Below are 24,690 nucleotides of genomic sequence, written 5' to 3' on the forward strand. Positions count from 1 at the left end.
TCTCAGCACAGATCAGCAGCAACGGGGTCTGGCTCTGTCGTCGTCGTCATCGTCGTGGAATGGGTTGCCAGCAAGTGCAAAGCTTTCCTAGTGAATATAAATGCGATTTGAAGATTCCATTGCATTGGTTGGTATCTTCTTCTGTTGAGACCGAATCACCATGATGGGGATACATAACCAACTCTAATACGGTGAGTGAAACGAAACACTTAACTATACAGTATACACTCTCTGCAGCACCAGCAAAAGGACAACGTTCTATAGCTAATGTTTGTAAACTTTTTTGCATGCACTACTCTGGAAGTGTGGAGGTTTGCACTGCGCCCCGTAACGAGCAAGCCAAACAGAACCGAACGAGTTGCTGCAGCACTCTCGGGGTGTAACATTATTGCTGAAGAAGTTTATCGTGGCGACAAGAGGGGCTTTTGATGGAAACCGGGTGCTTATCTAGTATGCCATCATCAGTAGGTATGAAAGGATTTGCAATGTCATGACGCCTCAGTGCGACTGTATGACGATTGCGATGCTTGACACTGGGAAAGTGGAACTATGCTTGAAAGAATGTGTTGCTTAATTAGACATGAATCAATAGTTTATTAAGTTGTTTGGTACTATTTCAGGGCAAATTCTTTCAATAAAATCAAAACAACATTCACTGGCTAAGGTATTTTTGAAGATGATTCAGTCAACTGCTATCACTTAGGAATTGATCTGCTTTAACGGTTAAGTACGCCGAGACATGTACTGTGTAGTTTCCGGCTTACTTAGAATAGAGCACAAGGTAACCGTGGTGTTCAGCAACCCGGATCAATGAATGATGGAGGAGGCGAAGGAAATGCTCGATCATTAACGGAGCCTGTGGGCCACTTCGGCACCCCTCACAAGGCTTTGGCGTGGTGAACTTTATATCCATGCTACTCGTGGTATTCTAAAATATGCTTAAATAACAATAACAATCAAATATTGGATAGTGCCGCCAGTTTGGAGGGGTTAAACACTTCGCAAGAAGCGGAGCGTGGTTGATCTGATGGGGACCATTAATAAAAAGAGGGATGGGCTTTCTGTCATGCAGGTGGCTACGTAGCAGCATGACTCCATCATTGACTTTGCGTCGTCCTTGAAGACGAACATCAGTAAGGACCTCAAGCAGGTCCTGCTGAGACTGCGTAACTCAACGGCGGCGGCAAAGCAGGAGCATGCTAAACACAAGCCAACTGCGCACACAGGCGTAAATGGGCCAAATTCCTGGCCATAAGTCGAAATTTTTTTTTCAGGGTTTTCCAGAGTCTAATATTTTTTAAAGATAAATGAAGTAATGCTTCATCATGTGGCTTCATCATAATGCTTCATCATGTGGCAATCAATAAAATACTTTGGGATGCAAAATTTTTTAAAGAATAAATGCCGAAATTTGACGATTTTCTCTACTGTTTTTTTTTTTTCATTTGCATCATAACTCATCGGAAGAACTTCAATTATCGAAATATTGAAAAATAACTGAGTATGTAACACAGTTCTACTGATAAGGGCGTATCATTTAAACAAAAAACTTCACCTGGTTTCATTTATTTTGCTCTCTTGCAGAAGAGTTTTCAAAATCATGTTTTTTGGCAATTTTGAACCATTTTCAGCATTCAAAAAGTTTTCAGATTCTGCAGCATTCCGCGATCTGGATAAAATTACAATAAAATATGAGGCATATCCTTTGTGAATCGCAAGAGAACGGGTACCAGAAAGTACCAGATGAAAAAATAAATCATTTTGAAATTTACACCTTTTTGACTAGTTTTTAGTTACAATTTAGGTTTAATTTCGAAAAAGCAACTTCGTTTCGACTACTTTTTCAATGAACGGCCACTTATTCTCGGTAGATAGATCATAGCCAGTGAATCAAAATTCAATCATCGCGCAACAATAACAACAATGTCGCAACCTGAATTTGTTGCGACATTCTACCCAATGCGACATAGGCTTATCCCATCTTGAACAGAATAGGACAAAGATCGTGCACCACGAGATTAGAGGTTTTTAAGCCTTGCATTGTGATTTTCGAGCGGCAACTTCGAGTCGGTAAACACTGCATCGCTGCTAAAGATGTATCATCAAAAACTTTCGATTTTGGGTTAGTCATAATTGATTATTCACAAGTTGAAAAGTACGCAACAAATTCAGCTTCCGTTTTGTCTGCAACATAAAAATTCGAGATCATGTCATTATCTGCTACCAGTTGGGATAAAGAGTAATCGCCGCATCTTCTTTGTTGCTTGTTTTGTGCCCCTTTTGTCTGACAATTCTCTTCACTGATCATAGCAGAATACAAATCTGCTCTTCTATCTCTTAACAAAATGTGTCAAATGGAATTAATTTAGTAAATTTGGGCAGAAATCTTCATATGTACACCGATAAACGCCTAAATGTATGCAATGCAGTAGTAATCTAATGAAGCTAGAACTGTTGTGTTCAAAATTTGTTATAAAAAAAAAACAAAAACAACTCAAATAAAGAGCTCACTATTTGTAGCATGTAATCATATGTTGATATGATGTTGATATGATGTTGGGCTGCAAAACGGTGGGTCGATAAGGAGAGCGTCCAACATAACTCTGTTCCTCACAAGTTCCTACCTCATGCTTCCACGGGTCAAGCGATGACAAAGACCGCCAGCTAAGAGTTGTGTGCTTAGCTGGTAGTGCAGCCTGGGCACTGTTGTCCTTCTGACTTCAGCTAGATTGAGGAGGTACGATTCGAGCGTTTGTTCTCCAAGGAGGTGCGGCTCAAACAGCGTCTGTTTCGGCATCCAGCGGCTGAGTAAGAAACGCTGCACCACGCCCAGCTAGATCCAAGGTGGTAGCCCCATCAGCGTGGTCGTCCTAGTGTTGGTTGGGACGTTAAACAGAACTGGCACGATGGCCCTCCGGCGAGACAGGAGTGTTGGCGTAGGCCCAATAAGCCACCCGTAAAAATCCCCATTGCGAATAACATAGGAGAAAATGCGACTCGATACAATCGGCAAAGACCCACTCGACGAAATAAGGACTACGATTGGAAACTTGGAACATGGAATTGCAAGTCACTAGGTTTCGCAGGATGTGACAGGATAATCTACGACGAACTACATCCCCGCAACTTCGACATCGTGGCGTTGCAGGAACTCTGTTGGACTGGACAGAAAGTGTGGAAAAGCGGGCATCGAGCGGCTACCTTCTACCAAAGCTGTGGCACCACCAATGAACTGGGAACAGGATTTATAGTGTTGGGCAAGATGCGACAACGTGTGATCGGGTGGCAGCCGAACAACGCAAGGATGTGCCTGTTGAAATTTAAGGGCCGTTTCTTCAACTACAGCATCATTAACGTCCACTGCCCACACGAAGGGAGACCTGATGACGAGAAAGAAGCGTTCTACGCGCAGTTAGAGCAAACATACGACGGTTGCTCGCCGCGTGACGTGAAAATCGTTGTCGGCGACATGAACGCGCAGGTAGGAAGGGAGGAAATGCACAGACCGGTAATCGGGCGAAACAGCCTGCACGCTGTATCGAATGATAACGGCCAGCGATGCGTAAACTTTGCAGCCTCCCGTGGTATGGTAGTCCGAAGCACCTTCTTTCCCCGCAAAGATATCCACAAAGCCACCTGGAGATCACCCGACCAACAAACAGAAAATCAAATCGACCATGTTCCAATCGACGGTAAATTCTTCTCGGATATAACCAATGTTCGCACATACCGCAGTGCGAATATAGATTCGGATCACTACTTAGTCGCTGTATGCATGCGCTCAAAACTTTCGACAGTTATCACTACGAGAAATGGTTCTCGATAGTCATCCGACCGGTACAAGAAGACGTGGAGTGCAGCGAGCTAGGTGGCCCGAGCAGAAGAGAAAAACAACAGCATAACAAAATGCGTTATTTTGGCAAAATAACTGCATAACGGAATTAGTAATTTTCATGTTATTAACATAACATATTGAGTTATAAACTTGGCTGTCATAAGCGGCAAAATAATAAGTCACATAACAAAAATTTGTTCCTGAAAAATCAATTTAATAACATGTTTTGTTAGTGGCAATAACAACTTAATAACAGTGAATTTGGGAAATATTTCAATAACAAATTTTGATATTAAAGAGTTATTGATAACATTTCGAAAGCAAAATTAGGGTAAAAACTAACTTTTTTTACTCATTTTTGGGTAATTATTTTAAGTGTGTTATTCTATTTTTAGAAAATAACAGGCCACATAAAAAAAAATTCGAATTCATTATAAAACTTACAAACATGGACGGGATTTGAACCTCCAATCCTGCTATCGTAAATTTTCAGTCGCCTTTACCAATGAGGCTATTACAGCACTTGCAGTGAGGGACGATAGAAGCTTTACTGGTTCTACGTATTGCCAGTTTCCCCATTTCCCCATTTCATGTTTGCCAGTCGCAGGACAAAAATAGACAGAGATTTGAATGCAAGATCAAACAATGAACCTCTCTCTCTTACCAACAGCGCTATCGCGGTGCGCAGACATGTGCACTGTAACACTAATAACAGTGGTGGCGTTCGCATGGCCCGTCGTCGGCTGTTTCGGAACAAAGAGAACGACGAAAAAGTTGCTAGTCGACTATTTATGATTGAGCTTCGTCATGGGGTGCATTTTGGCGGCGACAAAGATTCTTTCCAGACGGAGATGATTTTTATTTTATTTTTTGTTTTGTTCGCGTTGTGAGAACGGCGATTATACACGTACCTACCTACGTGAGCGAAGGTAAAAGGTAATTATATCATATGCCGATATGATTACTTCTGCAGATGCTGTTTAGTTTTATTCTGTTTTAGATTATTTTTAGTAATGATAAAAGATATTTATGACATAATGTCAAACAATATATGATCGAATAATAATAGATCGAAAGAAAAAAGTTATAATAGACAAATGCAATCATCAATTGAGCAGAATTGTCTGTATAGTTGACATTTTTATTGATTAGAATTATTTAGTAGGTACCATATTTGCTATCTCCACTCTCACTAACATTCATTACTTCGTAATACATAGTCTGTTCGGTACTTTTTGACGTTATAATTAGAGGTTAGAATAGCAGTACTGTTAAAATGACATATAAATTCAACAACTTGATGATTTTGTGGCTATATCGGTCTCTTTCTACTCATAGTATAAGGGAGTAGAGATCAAAGTGGATAATGAAATGATAGATATGATAGAATTCGCTAGGTACACCCAAAACAAAGCGCGCATATTTTAGGAGAAAACGCGCACGCTGCAAGCGCAAAAGTAGCTTGTCGGCGGTAGAAGCACTTTTCCGCGCTTATTTGATGGTGCGCCTGCGCGCACAAAAATTCGAGTAGTATTTTTGACCACACATTGACAAACTGCAATGTGTGGGTACCATCGGTTGCTATGCTGTTGTGAATGTATTAGTGCGCATTAGCTTTTGGGTCACCAATACATACAAAACGTGCATATGTATTAGTAAGCATAAAATTGAGAATGTGTGAGTGTTCGAGATCGAGCGGAATGACAGCGGTTTGTTTTGGTTGCAAAACGGACGGCCGCCGTCGTCCCGCAAGGGCGTTTTTGGTTTATTTTTGCTTGCCCGTTCGGAAGTTAGGACTCGTCGGCAGTGATTTTGTTTGATTTTCCGCTGTGCGACTCCGGTTTGTGACCCGTACCGGAACACGGTCCGTCGTACGCGTCGGGTGTAAATGCCCGTTTGCCATCCGCGAGTGTGAGGAATTGGATGGGAAAGGCCGAATTTCGGCTAATCAGCAGCAGAAGCACACCTCTAGCATCGATCCCCCGGCAGCAGTAAAACAGAGCGGAGGAAAAAAAAATAAGGATTGAGGACAAAGTGACACTTACAGATTTGGAATATCGGATCGAACAAATAAACGAGTGCAAACAATGACCGAAACCCAAGTGAAAACCCTGTGTGATAAGGCGAAGACAATTTTGGCAAAGGAGTCAAATGTACAGGAGATAAAATGTCCGGTGTCAGTTTGTGCACGGCCAGTTGGACGACCTGATGGAGCTCTTGCGGATAAGCGGACGATCGCCGGACACTAATTACCCAATCAAAACAGTGATGCTACTGGTGGCGCTAAAGGTTCGATAGCGTGAGAGAATCACAATCCTGCGCGGTAATCACGAGTCCCGCCAAACCAACAGGTGTACGGCTTCTACGATGAGTGTTTACGGAAGTACGGCAACCCGAACGTTTGAAAGTATTTTACCAACCTGTTTGATCATCTCCCGCTGACGGCCTGGTCGACGGTCAAATTTTCTATTTGCATGGCCATCTCAGTCCCTCGATCGACACGCTGGACCACATCCGGGCGTTGGACAGATTGCGGTAAGTACCTCACGAGGGACCCATGTGTGATCTCCTTTGGTCCGATCCGGATAACCGGAGCGGCTGGGGCATATCGCCACGAGGTGCTGGTTACACTTTCGGCCAGGTCATTTCGGAACTTTCAATCACTCAAACGGTCTGACGTTGGTATCTCGGGCGTATCAGCTTGTCATGGAAGGCTACAACTGGTACCACGATCGTAATGTCGTTTAACACTATTCTCTGCACCAAACTACTGTTATGGATGCGGTAACCAGGCAACATTAGGGTAAACGTACCAATAGTGGTGCAATTAGTAGCTCCTGATAGTAAAATAATTGACTAAAATTGATAATACCACAAAACAAGAAGTCTGAAAACGTTAATCGGTAGTTTTTCATTTAAATTTGATAGGAAAAAGGTAAGAACCATCGTTCATTTGAGTTCATTCTAATAAATCACTTGCACCAAAAGGTATACGGTTCCCATTATGGAGGTAAAATTTTACATTGGTTCCTATAGTGGCGTTTCCATTGAATTCTTATGGGACCCACCACTATAGGAACACAACCACCACTATAGGTGCAATGGAGCAAAACACATAAGGAAAATAATTGTTTAATAGGTTTTTCGACGAATCCTGAACAAAAGTTTGAATTAATGTTATTAATTAAGTATAATGCATCTATTAAAAATGTCATTTGCAAGCTTTTTGGTCGAAATAGTGCTAATTTAACACTACTACCATTTTTGATACTACCTGCACTAAGGAAGCTTTTACCCTAATGGATTTAGACAATTTTTGGAAGTTTTCATTCCTACAGTTTGATCCAGTTCCACGTTGCCTCACGTGACCAAAAGAACACCGGACTATTTCCTTCAAGAATATCATTATAACCAAATTAACCCTAGTAGGATTTTGGGATCAATATGATCCAGATAAGCTCGCTGAACGTACACTACGCTTCCCATCATTTTTTTTTTGTCAATTTTACTTACCCTAAAAACTCAAAATTGACGTTTCATTAAAATTTGTGGGTGATCGTGGGTACCAACTTAAGTCAAATTGCATAAACACTCCATCTGGTACTGTCAGGGCGTTAACAGTTAACGCCCAAAATAACGTTTTAATCAAATTTCATGGATTCATCCATGAATTTCTTCAATACTTCATTACAAAATTTTCCAGAAATTCATCCAGAAATTCCTTCAGATTGGCTCACATACTTCTCCTTCAGTAATTCCTCAAGGAATTCCACCATTAATGCCTCCAAAAATTTCCTAAAGAATTTCTTCAGAAAAACCTACAGGAATTCTTTCAGGGATTTCTCCAGGAATTCCTTCCAGCATTCCTCCAGAAAACCCTGTTGGAATTTTTACCTAGATTAATCAATGAATTTCTTTAGAAATGACTCAAAAATTCCTCTATGAATTCCTTCAGAAACTTCTCTAGAAGTTGCTTCAGACATTCCCCCAGAAGTTCCTCCAGGAAGCTTCAAATATTTCTTCAAAAATTTCTCAAAGAATTCCTGCTGGAATTCCTCCTGTCAGTGCTCAAAGAATTTCTCCATAAATTACTCCAAAAGATCTTTCAGGAATTCTTATGAATATCCTCCAAAATTTTCTCCAGGATGCCTCAAATATTTCTCCAGAAATTCCTAAAAATAAATCCTCCAGGAAATCCTTAAAAAATTCCTCCAGAAATTCTTTTAGGAATTTCTCCATTAACTACATTAGCTCCTCCTCCAGGTGTTCCTCCAGAAATTCTTTCAGATTTTTTTCCAGGAATTCCTTCCAGGATTCATCCATAAATTTCTTCAAAAGTTCATCAAAAAATTCTCCAGAAATTCATTCAGGAATACCTTCAGATAGGCTCACGTACACTGTGCTGCATAATTGATCGGACAAACGCCGATTTTCATACAAAATGACCAAATTCGAGATGCTGTAACTATGGTTTGCTTTGATGGATTGAGCTCTATTTTTGACACGGAACTACAAATATGCTGAATGTGGTGTATACAAAGTATAAAATGTTTTCGTTCACAGGTCTGGGCGTGGCAAGGCGTTGAAAAAATTGCAACAGTGATCGGACAGCGGCACGCGTGTAAATCAAAGGGGTACCGCTGTCCGATCACTTTTGCAATATTTTCAATGCCTTGCCACGCCTAGACCTGTGAACGAAAACATTTTATACTTTGTATACACAAAATTCAGCATATTTGTAGTTCCGTGTCAAAAATTGAGCTCAATCCAACAAAGCAAACCATAGTTACAGCATCTTAAACTTGGCCATTTTGTATGAAAAACGGCGTTTGTCCGATCAATTATGCACCACAGTGTACTTCTCCTTCAGTAATTTCTCAAGGAATTCTATCATAAATTCCTCCAAAAATTACTCCAAAAGTTCTTTCAGGAATTCTTATAAAAATCCTCCAAAATTTCCTCCAGGAAGCCTCAAGTATTTCTCCAGAAATTCGTAAAAATAAATCTTCCAGGAAATCCTTAAAGAATTCCTCCAGAAATTCTTTTAGGAGTTTCTCCATTAACTACATTAGCTCCTCCAAAACATTCTTCAGGAATTCCTCCAGGTGTTCCTCCAGAAATACTTTCAGAATTTTCTCCAGGAATTTCTTCCGGGATTCATCCATAAATTTCTTCAAAAGTTCATCAAAAAATTCTCCAGAAATTCATTCAGGAATACCTTCAGATAGGCTGACATACTTTTCCTTCAGTAATTTCTCAAGGAATTCTACCATAAATTCCTCCAAAAATTCCTTCAGAAATTCCTCCAGAAATTCTTTTAGGAATTTTTCCAGGAATTCCTTCCGGGATTCATCCATAAATTTCTTCAAAAGTTCATCAAAAAATTCTCCATAAATTCATTCAGGAATACCTTCAGATAGGCTCACACACTTCTCCTTCAGTAATTTCTCAAGGAATTCTGCCATAAATTCCTCCAAAAATTCTTCAGAAATTCCTCCAGCAGTTCCTCCAGAAAATCTTTCAGGAATTTTTCCAGGAATTCCTTCCGGGATTCATCCATAAATTTCTTCAAAAGTTCATCAAAAAATTCTCCAGAAATTCATTCAGGAATACCTTCAGATAGGCTCAAAGACTTCTCCTTCAGTAATTTCTCAAGGAATTCTTCCATAAATTCCTCCAAAAATTCCTTCAGGAATGCCTCCAGGTGTTCCTCCAGATATTCTTTCAGCAATTTTTCCAGGAATCTCTTCCATGATATCCATACATTTCTTCAAAAGTTCATCAAAAAATTCTCTAAAAATGCATTCAGGAATACCTTCAGATAGGCTCACATACTTCTCCTTCAGTAATTTCTCAAGGAATTGTATCATAAATTCCTCCAAAAATTACTCCAAAAGTTCTTTCAGGAATTCTTACAAAAATCCTCCAAAATTTCCTCCAGGAAGCCTCAAATATTTCTTCAGAAATTCGTAAAAATAAATCCTCCAGGAAATCCTTAAAGAATTCCTCCAGAAGTTCTTTTAGGAATTTCTCCATTAACTACATTAGCTCCTCCAAAACATTTTTCAGGAATTCCTCTAGGTGTTCCTCCAGAAATACTTTCAGAATTTTTTCCAGGAATTCCTTCCTGGATTCATCCATAAATTTCTTCAAAAGTTAATCAAAAAATTCTCCAGAAATTCATTCAGGAATACCTTCAGATAGGCTCACGTACTTCTCCTTCAGTAATTTCTCAAGGAATTCTACCATAAATTCCTCCAAAAATTCCTTCAGGAATTCCTCCAGCTGTTCCTCCAGAAATTCTTTCAGGAATTTTTCCAGGAATTCCTTCCGGGATTCATCCATAAATTTCTTCAAAAGTTCATCAAAAAATTCTTCAGAAATTCATTCAGGAATACCTTCAGATAAACTCGCATACTTCTCCTTCAGTAATTTCTCAAGGAATTGTATCATAAATTCCTCCAAAAATTACTCCAAAAGTTCTTTCAGGAATTCTTATAAAAATCCTCCAAAATTTCCTCCAGGAAGCCTCAAATATTTCTTCAGAAATTCGTAAAAATAAATCCTCCAGGAAATCCTTAAAGAATTCCTCCAGAAATTCTTTTAGGAATTTCTCCATTAACTACATTAGCTCCTCCAAAACATTCTTCAGGAATTCCTCCAGGTGTTCCTCCAGAAATTCTTTCAGATTTTTTTTCCAGGAATTCCTTCCGGGATTCATCCATAAATTTCTTCAAAAGTTCATCAAAAAAATCTCCAGAAATTCATTCAGGAATACCTTCAGATAGGCTGACATACTTCTCCTTCAGTAATTTCTCAAGGAATTCTACCATAAATTCCTCCAAAAATTCCTTCAGGAATTCCTCCAGGTGTTCCTCCAGAATTTCTTTCAGGTTTTTTTCCAGGAATTCCTTCCGGGATTTATCCATAAATTTCTTCAAAAGTTCATCAAAAAATTCTCCAGAAATTCATTCAGGAATACCTTCAAATAGGCTCACATACTTCTCCTTCAGTAATTTCTCAAGGAATTCTATCATAAACTCCTCCAAAAATTACTCCAAAAGCTCTTTCAGGAATTCTTATGAAAATCCTCCAAAATTTCCTCCAGGAAGCCTCAAATATTTCTCAAGATATTTGTAAAAATAAATTCTCCAGGGAATCCTTAAAGAATTCCTCCAGGAATTCTTTTATTAATTTCTCCATTAACTACATTAGCTCCTCCAAAACATTCTTCAGAAATTCCTCCAGGTGTTCCTCCAGAAATTCTTTCAGGAATTTTTCCAGGAATTCCTTCCGGGATTCATCCATAAATTTCTTCAAAAGTTCATCAAAAAATTCTCCAGAAATTCATTCAGGAATACCTTCAGATAGGCTCAAAGACTTCTCCTTCAGTAATTTCTCAAGGAATTCTTCCATAAATTCCTCCAAAAATTCCTTCAGGAATGCCTCCAGGTGTGCTTCCAGAGATTATACCATGAATTTCTGCAGAAATTCCTCCAGGGGTTCCTACAGCAATTTCTCTATGAGTTGCTCCAGACATTCCTCCAGAAAGCCTGAAATATTTCTCCAGAAATTTCTTTAAGAATTCCTGTAAGAATTCCTTTAGCAATTCCTCAAAGAATTCTCCCATAAATTACTCCAAAAATTCTATCAAGAATTCTTTAGAAATGCCTCCAGAAATTTCTCCAAGGATTGCTCCAGGTAATCCTCTAGAAATATCTACCAGAATTCCACCAACATTTCCTCCAGAAAATCCTAAAGGAATTTCTCCCAAAACTCTTCCAGGAATTCCTCCAAGAATTTCTATAGAAATTTCTTCCGAGATTCATCCATGATTTTTTTTTCAGAATCTCATCAAAAAATTCTGCCAGGCATTCCATCAGAAATTCCTCGAAGATATCCATAAATTCATTCAGGAATACCTTCAGATAGGCTCACACACTTCTCCTTCAGTAATTTCTCAAGGAATTCTGCCATAAATTCCTCCAAAAATTCTTCAGAAATTCCTCCAGCAGTTCCTCCAGAAAATCTTTCAGGAATTTTTCCAGGAATTCCTTCCGGGATTCATCCATAAATTTCTTCAAAAGTTCATCAAAAAATTCTCCAGAAATTCATTTAGGAATACCTTCAGATAGGCTCAAAGACTTCTCCTTCAGTAATTTCTCAAGGAATTCTTCCATAAATTCCTCCAAAAATTCCTTCAGGAATGCCTCCAGGTGTTCCTCCAGATATTCTTTCAGCAATTTTTCCAGGAATCTCTTCCATGATATCCATACATTTCTTCAAAAGTTCATCAAAAAATTCTCTAAAAATGCATTCAGGAATACCTTCAGATAGGCTCACATACTTCTCCTTCAGTAATTTCTCAAGGAATTGTATCATAAATTCCTCCAAAAATTCCTCCAAAAGTTCTTTCAGGAATTCTTACAAAAATCCTCCAAAATTTCCTCCAGGAAGCCTCAAATATTTCTTCAGAAATTCGTAAAAATAAATCCTCCAGGAAATCCTTAAAGAATTCCTCCAGAAGTTCTTTTAGGAATTTCTCCATTAACTACATTAGCTCCTCCAAAACATTTTTCAGGAATTCCTCTAGGTGTTCCTCCAGAAATACTTTCAGAATTTTTTCCAGGAATTCCTTCCTGGATTCATCCATAAATTTCTTCAAAAGTTAATCAAAAAATTCTCCAGAAATTCATTCAGGAATACCTTCAGATAGGCTCACGTACTTCTCCTTCAGTAATTTCTCAAGGAATTCTACCATAAATTCCTCCAAAAATTCCTTCAGGAATTCCTCCAGCTGTTCCTCCAGAAATTCTTTCATGAATTTTTCCAGGAATTCCTTCCGGGATTCATCCATAAATTTCTTCAAAAGTTCATCAAAAAATTCTTCAGAAATTCATTCAGGAAAACCTTCATATAGGCTCGCATACTTCTCCTTCAGTAATTTCTCAAGGAATTGTATCATAAATTCCTCCAAAAATTACTCCAAAAGTTCTTTCAGGAATTCTTATGAAAATCCTCCAAAATTTCCTCCAGGAAGCCTCAAATATTTCTTCAGAAATTCGTAAAAATAAATCCTCCAGGAAATCCTTAAAGAATTCCTCCAGAAATTCTTTTAGGAATTTCTCCATTAACTACATTAGCTCCTCCAAAACATTCTTCAGGAATTCCTCCAGGTGTTCCTCCAGAAATTCTTTCAGATTTTTTTTCCAGGAATTCCTTCCGGGATTCATCCATAAATTTCTTCAAAAGTTCATCAAAAAAATCTCCAGAAATTCATTCAGGAATACCTTCAGATAGGCTCACGTACTTCTCCTTCAGTAATTTCTCAAGAAATTCTACCATAAACTCCTCCAAAAATTCCTTCAGGAATTCCTCCGGGTGTTTCTCCAGAAATTCTTTCAGGATTTTTTCCAGGAATTCCTTCCGGGATTCACCCATACATTTCTTCAAAAGTTCATCAAAAAATTCTCCAGAAATTCATTCAGGAATACCTTCAGATAGGCTGACATACTTCTCCTTCAGTAATTTCTCAAGGAATTCTACCATAAATTCCTCCAAAAATTCCTTCAGGAATTCCTCCAGGTGTTCCTCCAGAATTTCTTTCAGGTTTTTTTCCAGGAATTCCTTCCGGGATTTATCCATAAATTTCTTCAAAAGTTCATCAAAAAATTCTCCAGAAATTCATTCAGGAATACCTTCAAATAGGCTCACATACTTCTCCTTCAGTAATTTCTCAAGGAATTCTATCATAAACTCCTCCAAAAATTACTCCAAAAGCTCTTTCAGGAATTCTTATGAAAATCCTCCAAAATTTCCTCCAGGAAGCCTCAAATATTTCTCAAGATATTTGTAAAAATAAATTCTCCAGGGAATCCTTAAAGAATTCCTCCAGGAATTCTTTTATTAATTTCTCCATTAACTACATTAGCTCCTCCAAAACATTCTTCAGAAATTCCTCCAGGTGTTCCTCCAGAAATTCTTTCAGGAATTTTTCCAGGAATTCCTTCCGGGATTCATCCATAAATTTCTTCAAAAGTTCATCAAAAAATTCTCCAGAAATTCATTCAGGAATACCTTCAGATAGGCTCAAAGACTTCTCCTTCAGTAATTTCTCAAGGAATTCTTCCATAAATTCCTCCAAAAATTCCTTCAGGAATGCCTCCAGGTGTTCTTCCAGAGATTATACCATGAATTTCTGCAGAAATTCCTCCAGGGGTTCCTACAGCAATTTCTCTATGAGTTGCTCCAGACATTCCTCCAGAAAGCCTGAAATATTTCTCCAGAAATTTCTTTAAGAATTCCTGTAAGAATTCCTTTAGCAATTCCTCAAAGAATTCTCCCATAAATTACTCCAAAAATTCTATCAAGAATTCTTTAGAAATGCCTCCAGAAATTTCTCCAAGGATTGCTCCAGGTAATCCTCTAGAAATATCTACCAGAATTCCACCAACATTTCCTCCAGAAAATCCTAAAGGAATTTCTCCCAAAACTCTTCCAGGAATTCCTCCAAGAATTTCTATAGAAATTTCTTCCGAGATTCATCCATGATTTTTTTTTCAGAATCTCATCAAAAAATTCTGCCAGGCATTCCATCAGAAATTCCTCGAAGATATCCATAAATTCATTCAGGAATACCTTCAGATAGGCTCACACACTTCTCCTTCAGTAATTTCTCAAGGAATTCTGCCATAAATTCCTCCAAAAATTCTTCAGAAATTCCTCCAGCAGTTCCTCCAGAAAATCTTTCAGGAATTTTTCCAGGAATTCCTTCCGGGATTCATCCATAAATTTCTTCAAAAGTTCATCAAAAAATTCTCCAGAAATTCATTCAGGAATACCTTCAGATAGGCTCAAAGACTTCTCCTTCAGTAATTTCTCAAGGAATTCTTCCATAAATTCCTCCAAAAATTCCTTCAGGAATGCCTCCAGGTGTTCCTCCAGATATTCTTTCAGCAATTTTTCCAGGAATCTCTTCCATGATATCCATACATTTCTTCAAACGTTCATCAAAAAATTCTCTAAAAATGCATTCAGGAATACCTTCAGATAGGCTCACATACTTCTCCTTCAGTAATTTCTCAAGGAATTGTATCATAAATTCCTCCAAAAATTACTCCAAAAGTTCTTTCAGGAATTCTTACAAAAATCCTCCAAAATTTCCTCCAGGAAGCCTCAAATATTTCTTCAGAAATTCGTAAAAATAAATCCTCCAGGAAATCCTTAAAGAATTCCTCCAGAAGTTCTTTTAGGAATTTCTCCATTAACTACATTAGCTCCTCCAAAACATTTTTCAGGAATTCCTCTAGGTGTTCCTCCAGAAATACTTTCAGAATTTTTTCCAGGAATTCCTTCCTGGATTCATCCATAAATTTCTTCAAAAGTTAATCAAAAAATTCTCCAGAAATTCATTCAGGAATACCTTCAGATAGGCTCACGTACTTCTCCTTCAGTAATTTCTCAAAGAATTCTACCATAAATTCCTCCAAAAATTCCTTCAGGAATTCCTCCAGCTGTTCCTCCAGAAATTCTTTCAGGAATTTTTCCAGGAATTCCTTCCGGGATTCATCCATAAATTTCTTCAAAAGTTCATCAAAAAATTCTTCAGAAATTCATTCAGGAATACCTTCAGATAGGCTCGCATACTTCTCCTTCAGTAATTTCTCAAGGAATTGTATCATAAATTCCTCCAAAAATTACTCCAAAAGTTCTTTCAGGAATTCTTATTAAAATCCTCCAAAATTTCCTCCAGGAAGCCTCAAATATTTCTTCAGAAATTCGTAAAAATAAATCCTCCAGGAAATCCTTAAAGAATTCCTCCAGAAATTCTTTTAGGAATTTCTCCATTAACTACATTAGCTCCTCCAAAACATTCTTCAGGAATTCCTCCAGGTGTTCCTCCAGAAATTCTTTCAGATTTTTTTTCCAGGAATTCCTTCCGGGATTCATCCATAAATTTCTTCAAAAGTTCATCAAAAAAATCTCCAGAAATTCATTCAGGAATACCTTCAGATAGGCTCACGTACTTCTCCTTCAGTAATTTCTCAAGAAATTCTACCATAAACTCCTCCAAAAATTCCTTCAGGAATTCCTCCGGGTGTTTCTCCAGAAATTCTTTCAGGATTTTTTCCAGGAATTCCTTCCGGGATTCACCCATACATTTCTTCAAAAGTTCATCAAAAAATTCTCCAGAAATTCATTCAGGAATACCTTCAGATAGGCTGACATACAGGGGATAGACAAAATGATCGGGACAGGCAAAATTTTCACTTTCCAAAAAATGTTCAACTAGCTGCAACTTTTCGAAAAGTGCATCAAATATTCTCAAATTTTTACTGTAAGTTCTTCAACTAGTTGTGTATCAGTGGACAAATTTGGAAAAGATTGGACAATTCTTCACGAAGTTATAAAGATTTTTGAAAAAGATAAAATTATCCGATAGCCAACTTTGAGCTGTTATATCTCCGGATTCAATGAACCGATTGCAATGAAATTTTGACCATTCATGACTTATATAATGAACTCTGGAAAACATTTAACTTAACGTGAAATTTTTAACAAGCGAAAAAGTTATAGCGATTTTATTTTTTTCACGATTTTTTAGAAAATTGGTCTATTTTTAATATGCATCCCAATACTTTTTCAATTTATTGGCGGCTATGTTGTTACTTTCCTTCAATACGCATTTATATATAAATCAATTAGAGGGAAACTAAATGAACTCTAATTAGCATCTTGAATTTTGAAACGATGTTGATGTTTTGGATAATTTGGTGTTCTTTTTAGAAAAATAATATAATCGTTATAACTTTCTTCCGTGTTAAGAATATTAAGTTAAGTCAATGGTTTTTCATAGCTCATTATATAAGTCATAAATGGACAAAATTTCATTGCATTCGGTTCATTGAATCCGGAGATATAACAGCTCAAAGTTGGCTATCGGATAATTTTACCTGTTTCAAAAATCTTAATAACTTCGTGAAGAATTGTCCGATCTTTTCCAAATTTTGTCCACTGATACATAACTAGTTGAGGAACTTACAGTAAAAATTTGAAAATATTTGATGCACTTTTCGAAAAGTTACAGCTAATTGAACATTTTTTGAAAAGTGAAAATTTTGCCTGTCCCGATCATTTTGTCTATCCCCTGTACTTCTCCTTCAGTAATTTCTCAAGGAATTCTACCATAAATTCCTCCAAAAATTCCTTCAGGAATTCCTCCAGGTGTTCCTCCAGAATTTCTTTCAGGTTTTTTTTCCAGGAATTCCTTCCGGGATTTATCCATAAATTTCTTCAAAAGTTCATCAAAAAATTCTCCAGAAATTCATTCAGGAATACCTTCAAATAGGCTCACATACTTCTCCTTCAGTAATTTCTCAAGGAATTCTATCATAAACTCCTCCAAAAATTACTCCAAAAGCTCTTTCAGGAATTCTTATGAAAATCCTCCAAAATTTCCTCCAGGAAGCCTCAAATATTTCTCAAGATATTTGTAAAAATAAATTCTCCAGGGAATCCTTAAAGAATTCCTCCAGGAATTCTTTTATTAATTTCTCCATTAACTACATTAGCTCCTCCAAAACATTCTTCAGAAATTCCTCCAGGTGTTCCTCCAGAAATTCTTTCAGGAATTTTTCCAGGAATTCCTTCCGGGATTCATCCATAAATGTCTTCAAAAGTTCATCAAAAAATTCTCCAGAAATTCATTCAGGAATACCTTCAGATAGGCTCAAAGACTTCTCCTTCAGTAATTTCTCAAGGAATTCTTCCATAAATTCCTCCAAAAATTCCTTCAGGAATGCCTCCAGGTGTTCTTCCAGAGATTATACCATGAATTTCTGCAGAAATTCCTCCAGGGGTTCCTACAGCAATTTCTCTATGAGTTGCTCCAGACATTCCTCCAGAAAGCCTGAAATATTTCTCCAGAAATTTCTTTAAGAATTTCTGTAAGAATTCCTTTAGCAATTCCTCAAAGAATTCTCCCATAAATTACTCCAAAAATTCTATCAAGAATTCTTTAGAAATGCCTCCAGAAATTTCTCCAAGGATTGCTCCAGGTAATCCTCTAGAAATATCTACCAGAATTCCACCAACATTTCCTCCAGAAAATCCTAAAGGAATTTCTCCCAAAACTCTTCCAGGAATTCCTCCAAGAATTTCTATAGAAATTTCTTCCGAGATTCATCCATGATTTTTTTTTCAGAATCTCATCAAAAAATTCTGCCAGGCATTCCATCAGAAATTCCTCGAAGATATCCTTTAGACATTCCTCAAGAAATTCCTTCAGAAAGGCTCATACATTTCTCCAGAAAATCCTCCAATAGTTACTCAAAGAATTCCACCACAAATTCCTCCAAACATTCCTTCAGAAATACCTCCAGGAATTCCTATATAGATTCCTTAAGTCATTCCGTCGAGCATTCTTCCAGAAAACCCTTTCTGAATTTCTGCCAGGATTTCTGCAGGATTTTCTCCATGTATTCTTCTAGAGATTTATCCATCAACTTATTCAGAAATTCCTTAAAAATGCCTTCATGAATTCCTTCAGAAATTTCTCCAGGAGTTGCTCCAGACATACGTCTAGTAGGCCTCAAATATTTCTCAAGAAGTTCCTCAGAGAATTCCTGTAGGAATTCCTCCAGTAATTCCTCAAAGAATTCCCCCATAAATTACTCTAATAATTCTTTCAGGAATTCTTCAGAAATATCTCCAGAAATTCCTCCAGGGATTGCTCCAGGTAATCCTCTAGAAACATCTTCCAGAATTCTATCAACATTTCCTCCAGGGATTCCTCCAGTAAATCCTAAAGGAATTTCTCCCTAAACTCTTCCAGGAATGCTTCCAGGAATTCCTCGAGAAATACCTCCAGGGATTCCTCCAGAAATTTCTTTCGAAATTCATCCATGATTTTTTTTTCAGAAATTCATCAAAAAATTCCTCCAAGAACTTTCTCAGAAAATCCTCGAGGATTTTCCCAGACGTTCATGCAGAAATTCCTTCACAAAGGCTCATATATTTCTCCAGAAATTCCTCCAATAATTCCACAAGGAATTCCACCATAAATTCCTAAAAAAAAATCCTTCAGAAATTTCTGCAGAAATACCTCCATGAATTCCTACAGGGATTCCTTATGTTATTCTTTCCAACGTTCTTCCAGAAAACTCTGCTTGAATTTCTGCCAGAATTCCTGCAGAAATTTCTCAAGAAATTTTTCCAGAATTTTATAAAAAATTCCTCAATGAATTTCTTTAGGAGTTCTTCAAGGAGCTTCAAATATTTCTCCAGAAATTCCGCACTTACTGTAGGAATTCCTCCAGTAATTCCTCCAAAAAATTTTTCAGAAGTTCCTCCAGAAAAATTCCTTTAAGGATTGCTCCAGGAATTCCGCCAGGATTTCCTCTAGAAAATCCTCTAGAAATTTCTACCGGAATTCCTCCAATATTTATTCCAGAGATTCCTCCAAGGATTGCTCCAGAAAATCCTGAAGACGTTTCTCCCTAATCTCTTCCAGGAATGCCTCCAGGAATTCCTCGATGGATTCCTCCCGAAATTTCTTCAGGAATTTCTCCAGGAATTCCTTCAAGAATTAGTTCAGTAATTGCTTCAGGAGTTTCACCAGGAATTTCTTCAGGAATTTCTTCAGAAATTCCTCCCGGGTTCCATTTATGCATTTCAACAGAAATTCCTCAAACATTTCCTCCAGAAATGCATTCAGGAATTTATTCAGAATGTTCTCGAAGAGTTTCTCCAGTCATTCTTCCAAAAATTCCACCTGGTAGGCTCAAATATTTCTCCAGAAAATCTTCAATGAATTCCTTCATGATTTCCTCTAGTAACTGCTGAATAAAGTCCTTCATAAACTCCTCAACAAATTCTTCAGGAATTCCTCCATCCAGAAAATCATCTAGTGTAAATTGAATTTCTGCCAGAATTCCTCCGGAATTTCCTTCAGAAATTCTTCCATGGATTCCTCCAGAAAATCTGAAAGGAATTTCTTCTGGAACTCTTCCTAGAATTCCTCCAGGGAATCCTCCATGGATTCCTTCAGGAATTTCTTCCGGGATTCATCCATGAATTTCTTCAAAAGTTCATCGCAAAATTCTCCAGAAATTCATCCAGGAATTCCTTCAGATATACCTGGACATACTTCTCCTTCAGTAATTCCTCAAGGAACTCCACCATTAATGCCTCCAAAAATTTCTTAGGGAATTTCTCCAGAAAAACCTACATGAATTCTTTCAGGGATTGCTCCAGGAATTCTTTCCAGCTTTCCTCCAGAAAACTCAGTTGAAATTTCTACCTGGGTTAAATCCATGAATTTCTTTAGAAATTACTCATAAATTCATCTATGAACTCCTTCAGAAACTCCTCTAGAAGTTGCTCCAGACATTCCTCCAGAAGTTCCTCCAGGAAGCTTCAAATATTTCTCCATAAATTTCTCAAAGAATTCCTGCTGGAATTCCTCCAGTCATTCTTCAAAGAATTCCTCCTTAAATTACTCCAGGAAGCCTCAAATAAATCCTCCAGGAAATCCTTAAAGAATTCCTCCTGAAATTCTTTTAGGAATTTCTCCATTAACTACATTAACTCCTCCAAAACATTCTTCAGGAATAACTCCAGGTGTTCCTCCAGAAATTCCTTCAGGAATTTCTCCAGGAATTCCTTCCGGGATTCATCCATAAATTTCTTCAAAAGTTGATATAGAAAAAATCCTCCAAAAAGTCATTCAGGAATACCTTCAGATAGGCTGACATACTTCTCCTTCAGTAATTGCCCAAGGATTCCTCCAAAATTTTCTTCGGGAATTTCTCCAGAAAAACCTCCAGGAATTCCTTCAGGGATTGCTCCAGGAATTCTTTCCAGTATTCCTCCAGAAAACCCTATTGGAATTTCTGTCAGGATTCTTGCAGGAATTTCTTGAGAAATTGCATTTTTTTTTCAGATGTTTAAAAAATTCCTCTATGAATGCCTTCAGAAATTCCTCTAGGAGTTGCTCCAAACATTCTTCCACGAAGCCTCAAATATTTCTCCAGAAATTCCTCAAAGAATTACTGCAGGAATTCTTCCAGTTTTGAGGCATTACTCCTACATTATTTTCTTCAAAAATTTTTTTTAGGAATTTGTCCAGAAATACCTCCAGAAATTCCTCCAGGGATTGCTTCAGGAATTCCTCCAGATGTTCCCCCAGAAAATCCTCCAGTAATTTCTGCCAGAATTCTTCCAACATTCCCTTCGTGGATTCCTTCACGGATTTCTCCAGAAAATCCGAAAGGAATTTCTCTCTAAATTCTTCCAGGAATGCTTCCAGGAATTCCTCGATTTTTTTCCAAAAATTTCTCGATTTTTTTCCAGAAATTTCTTCAGCAATTTCTCCAGGAATTTCTCCAAGAATTTCATCGAAAATTCCTCCTGGGATTCATCCATGCATTGTTTCAGACATCCCTCAAACATGTCCTCCAAAATTTCATCCAGGAATTCCTTTACAAAATCCTCTATGAATTTCTCCAATCACTCCTCCAGTCATTTCTTCAGGAATTCCACCAGCAAGCCACAAATGTTTCTCCAGAAATTCCATAAAGAATTCCTCCAGCAATTAGTTCAATAATTCCTTAAGGAGTTCTTCCAGGAATTTCTCCCGGGATTCATCCATGAATTTCTTCAAAAATCATCAAATTTGTTTTCCAGAAATTCCTCCAGAAATCCCTTTAGAAATTCCTCGATGATTTACCGAATTCCTCCATGAAATCTCTTAGAAAGGCTTACATATTTCTCCTTCAGTATTTGCTCTAGGAATTCCACCATAAATTCCTCCAAAAATTTATCCACGAATTTCTCCATAAATACCTCCAGGAATTCCTACAGGTATTCCTCCAGGAAACCCTGTTGGAATGTCTGCCTAAATTGCTCTAAGATTTACCCCACAGATTTCTGCACGAGTTTCTCTAGGAATTTCTCCAAGAATACCCCCAAAAATTTCTCAGAAATTCCTCAAAAATTTCTCTTGGATTTCATTCAGAAGATTATCTTGAAGTTCCTCCCGACATTCCTGCAGGAATTCCTCCAGGAAACCTAAAATATTTCACCAGAAATTCCTCAAGAGGAATCCCCGAAGGAATTGCTAGCGGAATCCCTGGGAGCATTCCTCAAGAAATCCTTGGATGAACTTCTGGAGGAAGCTACGGAAAATTCCTGGAAAAATCCCTGATGGGATCCTTGGAGGAATTTCTGAAAGAATCCAGGAAAGAATTCTGAGATGAATCCCTTGAGAAACTCCTGGAAATATTTCTGAAGGAATTCCAAGAAAATCCCTGAAAGATTTTATGGAGGAATCTCTGCAGGATTCCAAGGAGAAATCCCTGGAGAAACTCCTGGAGAAATTCTTGGAGGAATCCCTGCTGAATTTCCAGGAGGTTTTTCTGCTGGAATCCCTGAAGGAATTTCTGGAGGAATTCCTAGAGGAGTTCTTTGAGGATTTTCTGAAGAAATTTTTGATGCTTTCCTGGAAGTATATCTGTCTCCTGAAAGAATTCTTGAAGGAATTCCTCTAGGAATTTCTGGAGGAATTCTTTGAGAAAGTTCTGGAGAACTTTATGGATAAATCCCTGGAAGAATTCCTGAAGAAATTCTGGAAGAGTTGCGGGGGCCATTTCTTTATGATTGAGAAATCCATGGATAAATTCCTGGAGGAAACCTTAGAGGAAATCTTGAATGTATTTGGGCAGAAATTCCTTGAGGAATAACTGGAGCAATTATTTGCGGAATTTCTAGAGAAATATTTGAGGCTGCATGAAGGTATTTCTGCAGGAATTCCTAGAGAAATTTCTGTAGGAATTCCTGGAGAGATTTCTGAAAAAAAAATTTCAGGCTTACCTGGAGAAACTGCTATAGTAATATCTCCTGGGGGAATTTCTGATGGCATTTCGGGAGAATTTTCTGATGAAATTCCTGGAGAAATTCCTGGAGCAAGAATTTCACTAAAGGAATTTGAGGAGTAATTCGTTTTGAAATGATGATTAACCTGGGCTTGTTAGGGGAATATCTGTAAATAAAAAGAAAATCGCGTTAAGTACTGTTCCTTTGAATTCCACTAAGAATTTGCATCCTTTGACAGATACGTATTTCGACCTCAACTGTAAGGTCGTCTTCAGTGTCTTGTACTTGACTCAAGTACAAGACACTGAAGACGACCTTACAGTTGAGGTCGAAATACGTATCTGTCAAAGGATGCAAATTCTTAGTGGAATTCAAAGGAACAGTACTTAACGCGATTTTCTTTTCATTTTGAAATTTCTGGAGATTTATTTTTATGATTTCTGAAGGAGCTTCTGGAGGAATTTATGAGGAATTTCTAAAAAAATCATGGATGGATCCCTGGAGCGATTTCTGGAAGAGTGTTGGGAGATTTTTTCAGGATTTTTTTGGAGGAAACTGTGGAGGAATTCCTGGAGGAACCCCTAGAGAAAATCTTGGAGAGATATGGTTCTTTAGGGGTATCTGGATTTTTTCATAAACGGAATATCCGCCCAAAAATTTGTCGAAATCCAAAATTTCATTAGTTTTGGAGTCCGGCAACTATTTTTAAAATGCATTGATATGGGGATTTTTTTTGTTCGGGTCGAACTGTCAATTTATCGATTGAACTGAAATTTTATCCACGGAAATCAAAACTGTTTTGTTTATTTAACCATCAAAACAAAAGGTATTGCAACGCAATCAAATCACACTATACACAGAAAAATTAGCTCTTTCGATCAAGCTATAGAATAGTGCAATATTTTATTCACTTAACAACCCAACTCAGGAATGAAATTCCTAAAAATTGTTTAGAGAAATACCTGTAGGAGTTCCTCGAGGAATCCCTGGGGAAATTCCTGGAGGTGTTTCTGAAGGAACTCTTGAAGGAATTTTAAGAGAAACTTATGGAGAGATTCCTTAAAGAATTACTGAAGGAATTCCTGGGGGAGTTTTTTGAAGAATGTGTGGAAGAAGTCCTCGAAGAATTTCTGAAGATATTTTTGGAAGAATTTTTTTAGGCATTTCTGAAGAAATTCATTGACAAATACCTGGTGGAATTCTTGAAGAAAATCCTGGAGAAATTCCTACAGAAATCCATGGAGGAACACCTGGATTATTTTCCAGTGGATATCTTGGAGGGAATTCTTGGTAGAGTTTCGTGTGAAATTTCAAGCATTTTCTGGAGGAATCCGTGGGAAAATTTCTGGAGCAATCCCTGGATGAATCCCTGAATCCCTGAAAGAGTTTCTTGAGGAATTCCTGGAAGAGTTCCGGGGGAATTCCTTAAGGATTTTCTGGAGGATTTCAAGGGGGAAATCTTGAAGGTATTCTGGTAAAAATTTGTTTAGAGTTTCCTGGAGCAATCCCTGACCAATTGTTGGAAAAATTTCCTGAAACAATTTCTTGAGATATTTTTGAGGTTTCCTGGAGGAACTCCCTTAGGAGTTTCTGAAGGAATTCCTGGATGAATTTCTGGATATTTTTTCTGAAGAAATTCAAAGAAGAAACCCTGGAGGAATTAATGGAGGAATCTCTGGAGGAATTTCTTGAGAATTTTTCAGAAGAGTTTCGTGAGAAATTCCTTGAGGAATCCGTTGAGGAATTCCTGGAGAAAACCCTAGAGGAAATCGTGGATGAGTTCTGTTAGAAATTTCTAGAGAAATTTTCATCAGAATTTCATCAGAAATTCCTCCAGGACACATTCCTCTAGGAGTGTCGTTGGCAGTTTCCTTAGCAATTCTTTCCAATATATCTTAGAAAACTACGGTAGCTACACTTTTGAAATTCATTTGGCTATATATTTATCTGGTATATCCACAGATAATCTTTTAGAAAATTAT

At 37.7% G+C, this 24,690-nt stretch overlaps 1 protein-coding gene and 1 pseudogene across 4 annotated transcripts in view; both read left to right on the top strand.

Moving 5' to 3' along the window:
• The window catches only part of LOC109401394 (protein madd-4), a 902,383-nt gene that overhangs the window by 280,420 nt on the left and 597,273 nt on the right, over nt 1–24,690 (top strand). The window lies entirely within an intron of this gene.
• Nucleotides 5,239–8,439, top strand: LOC134287935 (serine/threonine-protein phosphatase PP2A-like; annotated as a pseudogene).

Source organism: Aedes albopictus, chromosome 2 (assembly GCF_035046485.1).
Source record: "Aedes albopictus strain Foshan chromosome 2, AalbF5, whole genome shotgun sequence".
Lineage (NCBI taxonomy): Eukaryota > Metazoa > Arthropoda > Insecta > Diptera > Culicidae > Aedes > Aedes albopictus.